Genomic DNA, 12,414 nt, shown 5'->3' on the forward strand with positions numbered 1-12,414 from the left:
CGTGCATGAACATTGAACCTCCCTCCCTAAGCCAGGCAGAAGCTTCCCGGGCTTTGGGAATGAGGCGCCAGGCCTCTGACAGGTTGCTGGAGCCCTCCTGCCTCCTTCCCAAAGCCAGACGGGCTTTGGGAAGATGGCAGGAGGGTTCTTGGACCTGTCAGAACATTGCACCTCCCTCCCTAAGCTGGGCTGTGGCTTCCCAGGCTTTGGAGGCCATTTAAGGATTTAGCATAGGCCCCCTAGTCCACCGACCACATGCCATGGGTGCAGACTGCCCTGAGCATTTCTTCTTCCTGCCCCACTCAGTCACTAAAGGTCTCCCTGCCCCCCAGGCTCTGCTAATGGGACAGAGAGAAGACACAGAGAGGGAGCAGTTACAGAGAAATCGCACGGAACAACCAAAAGAAAGGCGGTCTAGATCAGGGAGGGGGAAATGAAAGGAGGCAAGTCATTGCCAAAAGTCAAGGTCTTGTGGGGTTCAGCCAAGCTATCCCTGTGTGAGGCAGGGTTGGTCTAGCTGGTGGGGTGGTTCCTCCCCCTGGAGATGCTGCAGAAGGCTGGTGTTGACTTTGCCTAGTGCTGGCCAGAAGGAGGTGCCATTTTGAGGTGAGGAATGCCCTCCAGAAAATAAAGTGCAAATTGGTCGAACAAAAATCTATACATATTTTTCGATAGTATGCAAGAACATTGTCCTGTTGAGATGTTATAAATTTCTTTGCACTTTGTGGTTATCAGAAGGAACCAGGTTCAAAGGCACTTGCATAACGATGTCAGCCAAAAACTGCTTCACTAATTTTCCCCAGAGCCATGCCTCGGCTCCAGTTCAGTCATTACATAAGCCGTTGGACAGCGCAAGGTGACACTGACATTTTCTGATGGCAGGCCAAATAGATATTTCACAAACTTACATGAGAAATTTGCATAGAACTTAATTTTTTTAAAAAAGGGGGGAATGTGGGTTTGGAACATTTCTTGCAAAAACTAACCCAGAGACGATATACGCTCACTGTTCTCAAATCAGTACGTAGCATTCTATCAAAAAGGCAGTTGTTACTGAATAGGAACACATCAAACTTAAATTCTTGTCCTTAAAAATCTCCCAAAGTATTATGTTGCTCTATAATTTAGCATTTCCAGTCTTGGCAGACCAATATTCTCACTGAACAATGGATACTAATGTTAATAAAATGCACTGGGCATCTGGGAACTTGCATGCTTGCAAATTGTAGTAGATGGCAGTTAACACAAAATTCAATGACTCTTCTACAATGTACTGTATTATTAAACACTTTTAAGGAGCTTATTTCCTATCCCCAACAATGACTGATAAAAACCTGAGCACTGGGAGATAGTTCTGCTGGTCCAAAAGAAGAAGAGGAGGAGGAGGAGTTTGGATTTGATATCCCGCTTTATCACTACCCGAAGGAGTCTCAAAGCGGCTAACATTCTCCTTTCCCACAACAAACACTCTGTGAGGTGAGTGGGGCTGAGAGACTTCAGAGAAGTGTGACTAGCCCAAGGTCACCCAGCAGCTGTATGTGGAGGAGTGGAGACGTGAACCTGGTTCCCCAGAATACGAGTCTGTCGCTCTTAACCACTACACCACACTGGCTCTCTCTCAAAACAGATTAAAAAGTCTTTAGAAAAAGAAATGCTAAAAGTGAGGGGCAAAAAAACTGTCTGATGAGGACTGAGCATGCTCAGTGGGCACTGAATGGAATGGGATATCATAGAAGGGGGCATGGAACCCTGGAAAAAATGGAACCCTGAAAAGGAACACTGCACACAGTAACATTTTGTAAACATTCCCACTTCTCTGTCCCTGTTTCTGAGCTCCTGAATGTGGTAGTCATGCAGGAATTACGTCTCTGAAAACGGAAGTTGCATTTTTGGCAATTACTGCCAATGCTAAAAGTAAAGGTAAAGGTACCCCTGCCCGTACGGGCCAGTCTTGCCAGACTCTGCGGTTGTGCGCCCATCTCACTCAAGAGGCCAGGGGCCAGTGCTGTCCGGAGACACTTCCGGGTCACGTGGCCAGCGTGACATCGCTGCTCTGGCGAGCCAGAGCTGCACACGGAAACGCCATTTACCTTCCCGCTAGAAAGCGGTCCCTATTTATCTACTTGCACCTGAGGGTGCTTTCGAACTGCTAGGTTGGCAGGCGCTGGGACCGAGCAGCGGGAGCGCACCCCGCCGCGGGGATTCGAACCGCTGACCTTTCGATCGGCAAGCTATTTCTAGGCAAGCTTAAAAAAGAAAGTCACATACTCCATCAGCACACGTGCAAAATGTGTTCCAAAAGTTCATGGAGCACTTTGAGATGTTTTTTCATGTTGCTTGACTTACACACTGTGATATTATGATTCCCCCCCCCCCACATCAAAAATAATTGTGCATGCCTTCACTTTGCATTGTTGTTCCTGAAACTGACAGAATCTCAGTAGCGGAAAAATTTCTGGATGTACTTTCAGAAAACGTATCCAGTAAAAATGATGTCTTACGTTATGCTATAACTACACAGCTTAAAGAATGAAATCACACAAATCGTTCCTTTTCCTTATTTTTTTTTTTTCAGTAGGAGACCCAAAGGCCCAATATATTCACATTTAAGGGAGGGCGGACATAAGTTCTCATGCCCTACAACATTTATTCGATGAAAATAGGGACACCCCATTCTATAATGATATTTTTTATTATTTATACCCCACACATCTTACTGAGTTGCCCAGTAAGGGGATCAAATCAGAAACTGGGGTGGCTTCTCTAAATCAGAGACATCCCTGGAAAATAATGACGCTTGGAGGGTCTGAGTTCTTCCTTACCTATACCTTTTCTATCTTATCATGATAAATCTGCCGGCTGTTTACCCTTCCTGTGAAAGACTCTATGCAACATTGTTTGGATAGGCCCAGAGGCCTATCATAGAAATCATAGAAAGGCTCCCACTGATTTCAGGGGACATTTGGATCAGGCATATTAAATACCGAACTCCAGCTGTTACTATATACATGAACACAAAACCACAGTGCTAAATTAACAGCTGAACGTGGTTTGCAAATGCGATCTGCATTCTAAAGCCAAGTCTTCGTGAACTTTTAATATAAATCTACAATGTGGAAAAAAAGAAGTTTAACAATAAATCTACTATTAGTATAAATGACTGGTGACATTTTTCATACTGATAGGACTTTTGTTGTTGTTGCATTATCTCAACACCACATGTTCTTATTCACATGGTTGTTTAGAGAACTGAACAGTATTTATCTGATGGATTTGAGTGGTTTTCATAACAGATTCTTGAATATAACTTATTGCAGTGGTGTGATACACTAACACTAAGAGATATATATTCAATCCTTAACCACCAAACACTCATCAAAGCCCTTTGAAAGTCTTTTTTAAAAAAGAAATACTCCAGAAATTTTCACACAGAATCCTGAAACTGAGCAGGGGAGAACATTCATCTCAGCAGGCCTTCTGAGTAGTCAAAATGGCACATAATGTGTAAAGCAGGTCAGGAGGGCTGCGAATGCCTGTGAGAAATTTATAGTGGAGCACTGTCCTGTTTGAAAGTTGGAGAGGGAGAAAGAGAAACCAACCACCATGCGGGAATCCTCTCGGAAATAAATCAATTACTGAACCCTCATCTGCACACAGGGACACGGGTGGCGCTGTGGGTTAAACCACAGAGCCTAGGGCTTACCGATCAGAAGGTCGGCGGTTCGAATCCCCGCGACGGGGTGAGCTCCCATTGCTCGGTCCCTGCTCCTGCCAACCTAGCAGGTCGAAAGCACGTCAAAGTGCAAGTAGATAAATAGATAAATAGTGGGAAGGTAAACGGCATTTCCGTGTGCTGCTCTGGTTCACCAGTAGCGGCTTAGTTATGCTGGCCACATGACCCAGAAGCTGTGCGCCGGCTCCCTCGGCCAATAAAGCGAGATGAGCGCCGCAACCCCAGAGTCGGTCACGACTGGACCTAATGGTCAGGGGCCCCTTTACCTTTACTTCTGCACACACGTTTTGTCACTGGCTCCTCAAAACGCTCACTAGCACAACAGCACAAAGAAAATCGCTGCCCAATTTGACCTCTGGTGTGTAAGAGACACACCCTCCAAGTGTCCCTATTTTCCAGGGACGGTCCTGGAATTATGAAAGCCATCCCGGCTTCTGATTTGATTCCAGAATGGCCCTATTTTCCCCACCAGTGGTGCCACTGCCATGCTCAAGGAGGGGAATGAGCTGGCACTTGTCCTGAGAGACTGTGGCAGCGGCCGCAGCAGTGGTGGGTGTGACGTTAACATATGAGAGTGCTGGAGGTGAAATAGTTAAACAGGTTACCCAATCAGAACCCAGGGGGTGGAGTCAGAGGGACTATAAAACCAGCTCTAGGAGGGGCGAAGGAGGAGTTCGTTGGGAGTTGGGTGGTTGGTTGGAGTGGGAGTGAATTGGGATAGAGTCTGTGAGTAGGTTGAGATAGTGTAGCAAAATAAGCTGAGTCAGGAACAGTTAGGAACTAGGAAGACAAGTAAATATCTGAGAGGTGGTTTAGTGAGTGAGAGCAGGTAGCGGAAGCTTTAGGTCTGGATAGACACCCCATGATTGTAATTGACCGATAACGTTTATGAAACCATTGCTTGCTAAACTGCAATGAATAAACAGAAGTTTATGTTCCAATTTGACCCTGACTGGACTCAGTATTGTACCAGGTAGGGCCTGGGTGGGGGCAGTGAGAAATAAAATGGTGGCACAGGGATCAATAGACAGTGAAACGTCCGGGGACCCTGTGTGATCGCCACAGCGGGCTGTGAGGGAGCATCCTGTTTCCTCTTCGTGGCCTCTCCATAGCCGCTGCTGCCGGCCTCCTCCTGTGGGCAGCTCGTAGCAGCTGCTGGCGAACAGGCGAGGAGGAGGAAAGGCTGAGACCAAGCCCCACATGATGCGCCAGCTCTCAGGGGCAGGCAGAGGGCAGGGCCACCCTGGAAAGGAAGAAAGGGGGAGCAGATCAGTGTGCAAGGAGTCTTGATTTTTTAAAAAGAATGCTTTGTGCGTCCACGTCTAATCTCGCCCATTTCTAAAATTTATTTATTGGTGTTTTTTTCTTCTTTTTGTAAATCTAAGGGAAAGGTAAAGGACCCCTGATGGTTACGTCCAGTTGCGGACGACTGTGGGGTTGCGGCGCTCATCTCGCTTTACTGGCCGAGGGAGCCGGTGTTTGTCCACAGACAGTTTTTCCGGGTCATGTGGCCAGCATGACTACGCCCCTTCTGGTGCAACAGAACACCAAAACCAGAGCAGCACACGGAAACGCCATTTACCTTCCCGCCGGCCGAGTACCTATTTATCTACTTGCACTTTTTGGCATGCTTCCGAATGGCTAGGTTGGAAGGAGCTGAGACCGAGCAACGGGAGCTCACCCCGTCACGGGGATTCGAACCGCCAACCTTCTGATCGGCAAGTCCAAGAGACTCATTGGTTTAGACCTCAGTGCCAAAATAAAATTGGGATCAAGGGTTTTTCTCTGGATGGTATACACACACACACACACACACACACATATCTCACTATCTGTTTTGTATAAGTTTTCGTACGTTACTATGGAGTATTTGTATTCCTTTGTTTGTGTTTTTTGTTTGTTTTTCTTTTGATTGTGCAGTTTTACAAGCTTGTGTGTAAGCGTTGTAATTAAACTCATTAAAAAAAATTAAAAAGGGGGTTTCTCAGGATGGTGAAGGGTGTGTGTGCTGTGTCCTGTTGGTATAGTGGTGGCAAAAAGGGGAAGGACCAAAAAATGGGGAGTCGAGGAGGGTCAATTGGGGGGGGGTGGAGTGAGAAATGTCCCTATTTTCATATTATTGGAGGGTATGCAGAGATGGTCCCTGTTAGATTCCACTTTCAGGCTTTGGCCCAAAACACGTTCTACATACCTAGGAGAGTAAGAGATCTTTTACTGGGAACACCATTAATCTTGAGTGTACCAGGAGAGAGACGGGGCTGCAAAGTCACCATTCATCATTCCTCCCCAAAGAATCCTGTGAACTGTCATTTACCCCTCACAGAGCTACAGTTCCCAAAACTGCAGTTCCCAGGACTCAATGGGGGAAGATGTACCATATTTTTTTTCACTCTATAAGACACACTTTTTCCCCTTCAAAAATTAAGGGGAAATGTGTGTGCGTCTTATGGAGCGAATGCAGGCTCCTTGGCTTCAGCAAAAGCAACGCGAAGCCTCCAAAGTGCAGAGGGAGAGTTCCCTCCACGCTCTGGAGGCTTCGCGTTGCTTTCGCTGAAGCCGCCTGAAGCCCCCGGAGCGCAGCGGTAACTCCCGCTGCGCTCCGGAGGCTTCAGGCAGCTATCCGCAAGCCTTCGGAGCGCAGCAGGAGTTCCCGCTGTGCTCCGAAGGCTTGCGGGTAGCCGCCTGAAGCCTGGAGAGCGAGGGGGTTGGTGCACACAGATCCCTGTTGTTCTCCAGGCTTGGCTTCGCTGGAGAGGCGCTGCACAGTTTTCCCTCTCTGCGCAGTGCCCCTTCAGCGAAGCGGGAGGTGAAATGGAAGGGGCTCCGTTTCTCCTGTCGCTTTGCTGAAGGGGCACTGAGCAGAGAGGGGGAGAATATTTTTTTTCCTGCTCTCCCCCTCCTATGGTCCGGTGCGTCCTATAGAACGAAAAATACGGTATGTTGAAAATGTGCTTTAAATGTATCCTGTGTATACAACCTGGGAGTTGCACATTTCAATTTTTAAGCGTTTGCTTATTCTCTTACTATTGCTTTTGGCATGGGGAAGTGAATAAAGCAGTTTAACTCACCAAATCACAAACATAGCCCGAGTTCTTTAGCTGAAAGAACAAGTGGAGTGAAGCTGTTTTCTATCATCCCTGGGCTTTAGCAGCAAGGCTAGAATACAGGGCTTCCCTGTTGGATGTTTTCTACTACCAAAACAGAGGCTACCAGGAATTTGCAGGATGTGGGGAACCAATAAGCAAAAAAGGGATTTACAGTGGCACCTAAACCCCGAATTACCTGGGCGCTGCTTTAGAAAGGCCCTTTGAAATACTTCTCTTCTCTGGTGTGGCCTAGACAGCCTTGTCTAGTCCACACACACACAGCTAGCACCCCAGTCATTGATAAATCATTGTTTCCCGGCACATTGACAAGTTTTTCCTAAGCGTCCATGGCCAATTATTGAATCATGGGCCCTAAGCTGACTCCCCCACTGACAATGGCCCATATGGAGTTCGCCTCCTGAACAGATGTTTTTCCTCTGTTGTTCGTATGGTCACTGACCCCGTTTTAATGCATCATTCTTTCCCTCTCCGTTAAAGATTCAAATTCAGATAAAACTTCAGGGGGTTTTTTTTTCTAAGGCAAACAGTAAATAAATGTCCCCTTGTCAAACCACTGAGAGCCTCGTTAGCTTCAAAGTTTATAGTGGAGATTGGAGAATGGAGACTAAAACTCGTTGCCTCCTTATTTATGTGCTTTGGTACACATTATTTCACATTATTGTTACATGGTGATGTCATCACGGCTGTTCCAGCTCTCCAGCCTTCCATTTCAAATTCAATGTAGCTGGAAAATAAAGAGCTATAAGGTTGGCAAGCTGTCCCAGCACATAGACACACACTGTTAGGAAAATAATAAAACAGATCCCAGGCACATGTAACTAAGTTCCACCTCATTCTTTGTCCTGTTTAGAACATAAGCATGCTCTCTCGCTCTCTCTCTTCCCACCCCCTGCAAAATTCTGCTGTCTGAATAATTTTCTAATTTTCAGAAAGCAAAATTGTCTATGCTGAAATGTCTATTGCATTTCACCTTTCCCATTTGAGTTTCAAAAGCTGACATGTGACTTTGAAGGTTGCTTTCAAAACCAAAAAAAGAATTGGTTACACGAATGAAGTTTACGTAAAATATTAAACCTATGGTAAGTCTTCTATCAGATACCATTAAGTGTTAATTGCTATGTGTCCCGTTCAAAACTAGAGGTGGTGCCATTAGAGCCAGTGTGGTGTAGTGGTTAAGAGCGGTAGACTTGTAATCTGGTGAACCGGGTTCGCGTCTCCGCTCCTCCACCTGCAGCTGCTGGGTGACCTTGGGCCAGTCACACTTCTCTGAAGTCTCTCAGCCCCACTCACCTCACAGAGTGTTTGTTGTGGGGGAGGAAGGGAAAGGAGAATGTTAGCCGCTTTGAGACTCCCTAGGGTAGTGATAAAGTGGGATATCAAATCCAAACTCTTCTTCTTCTAGAAACAATAGACACAGGGAGCAAATTTCATCAGAACTGCAGCACACAGGAAGGTGAGGTCCAGAGCTTCAATTCCACTCCCTGCCCCCACCCCATAATCCTCCCCCCAGTACTATTGCTAGCCCTAAACTCAAAGTTCCCATTGGTGGAAATGAGAGCTTTCTCCCTTAGACTAACTGGTGTAGACAGGAAAGATTTTCGTAAGGATTGCTGCTGAGGAGGGAAATATCACCGTCTCCTACTGGTGGTAAGTTAGGAAATTGAGTCATATTTCTTTCCCCTTCGATGTGCTCCTCTTTTGTGTAGGTAACAGACCTCCACCCCTGCTTTATATATGGAAGGCAGCAAACATGTTCTTAACATATTCACACATGCACAGTTATCTTGCTCATCTAGTTTGACCCTAAAGCGGCAGCATATTCGCTCGGAATGAGGTTTTATTGCATGCAATTGGGTGTAGTTTGTTTTACACTGTTAGGTGGTTCACCATCAAACATGCTAAGTTGTCCCATTCAGAGCTCATCGGTATAATCATTTTATTATGGTCCATGACCAGTAACAAGGCAGAGCTCATCATTTTCATTGAACTTAGTAAAAGTAACTGCTGAGTCCCATTGTTTACTAGGGTCTTCACCAGCTCAACCTACAGCAGAGATCTGAACCACATCCTGGAATGTAAAATCTGGAGTGTGAACTCCTTTTATCCCAGTAGTTTTGCCAGTGTTTACTTAGGTCCTTCTCTCAGATATCCCTCTAGCCAAAGCCTACCTATTATTTATTTGAACTGGGAAAGCAAGCTACCGTTCCAGACTTTGTACATGTTGTATGAGTTCTACCCTCAGGGTAGTTACTTTTTCCTCTTCCATCTCCAGCTAACCCGATTTTTTTCTGATGAGTCTCATTGGCAGCTACTGGAGGCATGCAAAGCTTGGTGTTTACTTGCAGTGCCGGTCCAACACATTTTGCTGCCTGATGCAAACCCGAAATGCTTTCACCACCAAGTGCAAACAATGTAAATGTCTTGTTACATCATTTATATGCCAATTCACACTTTCAGCTGGTTGTCACCATCACCATACTGCAATCTGAAGCAGATTGTTTCACCCTGAAGTGGTTGTAGCCACTACACTTCCTAACTTCCTGTTGCTGAGCCTTTGCTGAGCCTAACTTCCTGTTGTATAGCCACTACACTTCCTAACGTCCTGTTGCTGGGCCTCACTTCCTGTTGCTGAGCCTTTAAGAGCTGTTAGATCAGCAGTCAAACCATAAAGATGTCACAAGCACAAGCTCAGAGTCATGTACAATATTGCGAGGGCTGTGTGTGCCTCCCGATGTGAAATTCGTGTGCCAGGCCACATTGGTCAGCCCAGGGTGACATCCTGCCAGGCCGCACCACGTCCGGAGATGCCCCATGGCCCTGACTGACATCCCGCCAGGTCTGCTCTGCCCCCTCAAGATGGGGGGGAGCAGACATGGGGAGGGCTGTCGAAGCCTCAGCCCCAAAGAGTTGCCATGCCTAGTGGCAAGGAATGTCCCTACTAAGTACATGTGTGTAGTTAATGTCCCAGATTCCATCCCTGAAATCCCAGGTTACTTTTCCCCCTTTCGATTAAAAAAAAAAGTCAATGTACTGTAATATTAGATGAAAAAACAACAACAACCACACAAGGCCTTTATATATATATATGACTGTAATGGGAATTGGGGTTGCTTGTGCGTAAGTTGCCTCTACTCTTGGCAAAGTTGCCTGGTTAAACCTTTCCCTGGCTGCACAGCCCTTACTCCGCGGCTGTGTCAGTCACTGGCAGAATCCGTCAGTGGGCATTTCCTGAACTTCTTCTAGCATAAAAGTTCTTTGACGCCAAGTCTCCGCCTAGCCTCCCTGCGCAGAAGTCTTCTGCGCAGGGTGGGTGTGGGCAGCGGAGGACCTGTGCTCTCCCCGCTAGTTTCTGTGGAAGAGTCCTGGAGACATCTCTCCGAAGCCCTCCCCTGCTCCCCTTTATTCCTGGTGTCACGCTGATTTCCTTCCTCAGTGGATGAGTTCCCTCTCTCCCTGCTAGGCCCTTCTCCGGCATCGCTGGAGAGCCTTCCCTCCACTCCTGGCTCCGATGGCAGTTCCCTGACAATGACATTTCTATTTTCTATTTTTGAAGTCAGCATTAGAAGCATTCATAGCATTCATAATGGGCCATAACTGAGTAAGTTGCTGATTTCTGTTGGCATTAAGTAATAACGGACAGCATGAGAAAACTTGAAATGGCACTTTCTATCATGTGTGGTGGAAATGTAAGGTAGTAAAAGGATTTTGGGAAATGATACATAATGAGTTGAAAAAAATGTTTAAAATTATCTTTTCTGAAAAAGAACCCAAAGCCTTCCTTTTAGGAATTCTAAGTGCCGAAATCCAAAGGGATCAGAAAAGACTATTTATGTATGCAACCACGGTTGTGCGAATGTTATTGACCCAGAGATGTAAAGAAGATAAAGTCCCTACCAGAGAAGAATGGCAGATCAAATTGATGGATTATGTCAAAAATGATTAAAACGACCAAAACAATCAGGAAGACCATAATTTTAATAAGGAATGGAGGGGAATTTATAACTTATCTTAAAGACCACTGTAAACAGTTAATATCGTTAGTAGGATTGGAATACCACTTGTAATTTAATGGTGAATTTTGGACATAATGGAGAGGTAAAAGATTTGGATCATCATAAAAGATGGAGGAGGACATGATTAATAATAGGACCCACAAAGGGGAGGAGGGAAGTCCAAGAGATTCCTTGGAAACTTGTTTTTATGTTGTATGTTGTATGTTGTATTTTATGTTGTCTGTTGAATATGTGACTGCAAACTTTTAATCTGAAAAAACAAATAATTTTGAAGAAGAAGAAGAAGAGGAAGAGGAGAAAACTTGAAAAGGTAAGGAAACTTTGTGTCTCGGCTCCAGGACATAACTCTCTACAGTACATAACAATCACGGAGATTCTTCAGCATTCCTCAAATGCAGTCCCAGCAATTGCTCACACATATCACACATTGGTTTATGTTTGCAGAACTCAGGACAGCTTGTGCCTAAGTGAGTTCTCCACACTGGTTCCAAAAGAGTGACCAATGGATTCCTTCACTTTTAGCTACATTATCCAAACACTCTTTTTCTTCCTTTCACTGCACTGAGAGTGACTCTGAAGCCAAACAGCTGGAAAACATGTAGTGTGTATATTACACTTCATACATTATTACTACCATCTCTGTTAACACATTGCATACTTTAACAAAATCCTTCTTCAACTGACACTTGTTAGAGTCTGGGATCCAGTATGATCAATGGTCTACTACCAAGATCTGTAAATGGGAACTTAATGTCAAAAAGTGCTTTTGGAGACAAAATATTGGTATAATATTTAAAATACAGATTCAAGTGTTCCACTTTGGAGAAGTTAGTATTGTGGCATAACAATAACATACTCGAGAAAACTCAGTATTTGCAGTGATTTCGTTGTTCCCGCTAGCAATAGAATAAATGGAAAGTGTAGCTTTGTCATTAACAGGGTCGCATAAATTATGTAACCAAAAGAAACTGATTTTACTGCTGTTATCACTGAAATAGATGATAGGAAAGACTGCTCCAAACCTCAGAAAATGAGCATTAAAATGGCAAACTCTTGTACTGAGGTTGCAACTCAGTTTGATTATTTATTTCCATTTGTTGTTGTTTTTATTTCCTTGTGAGCAATAGGTTGATACATATATATTCAACAAGATATATCCTACTAAACATAACACCTGAATTTGCATTCAGCTTGCATACTTTGGCCTGATGAATTTTGCACCCCTGATAAATAATAATAATAATAATAATAATAATAATAATAATAATAATAATAAATTTTATTTATATCCCGCCCTCCCCAGCCGAAGCCGGGCTCAGGGCAGCTAACAACAATAAAACCGTACAACAGTACAACACAACACTCTAAAATCATTCATTATAAAATTAATTCAAAAGAAACCACTGGCAACCATTGGGCCAGAGCTCCGCGAAGATTGCCGAAGGAGGGAATCAGGCTGTGCCCTAGCCAAAGGCCTGGTGGAACAGCTCTGTCTTGCAGGCCCTGTGGAAAGATGTCAAGTCCCGCAGGGCACAACGCTCTTGTGACAGAGCGTTCCACC

The sequence above is a fragment of the Podarcis gaigeae genome (assembly GCF_964106915.1).
Source record: "Podarcis gaigeae genome assembly, chromosome: 11".
In the NCBI taxonomy this organism is placed as follows: domain Eukaryota; kingdom Metazoa; phylum Chordata; class Lepidosauria; order Squamata; family Lacertidae; genus Podarcis; species Podarcis gaigeae.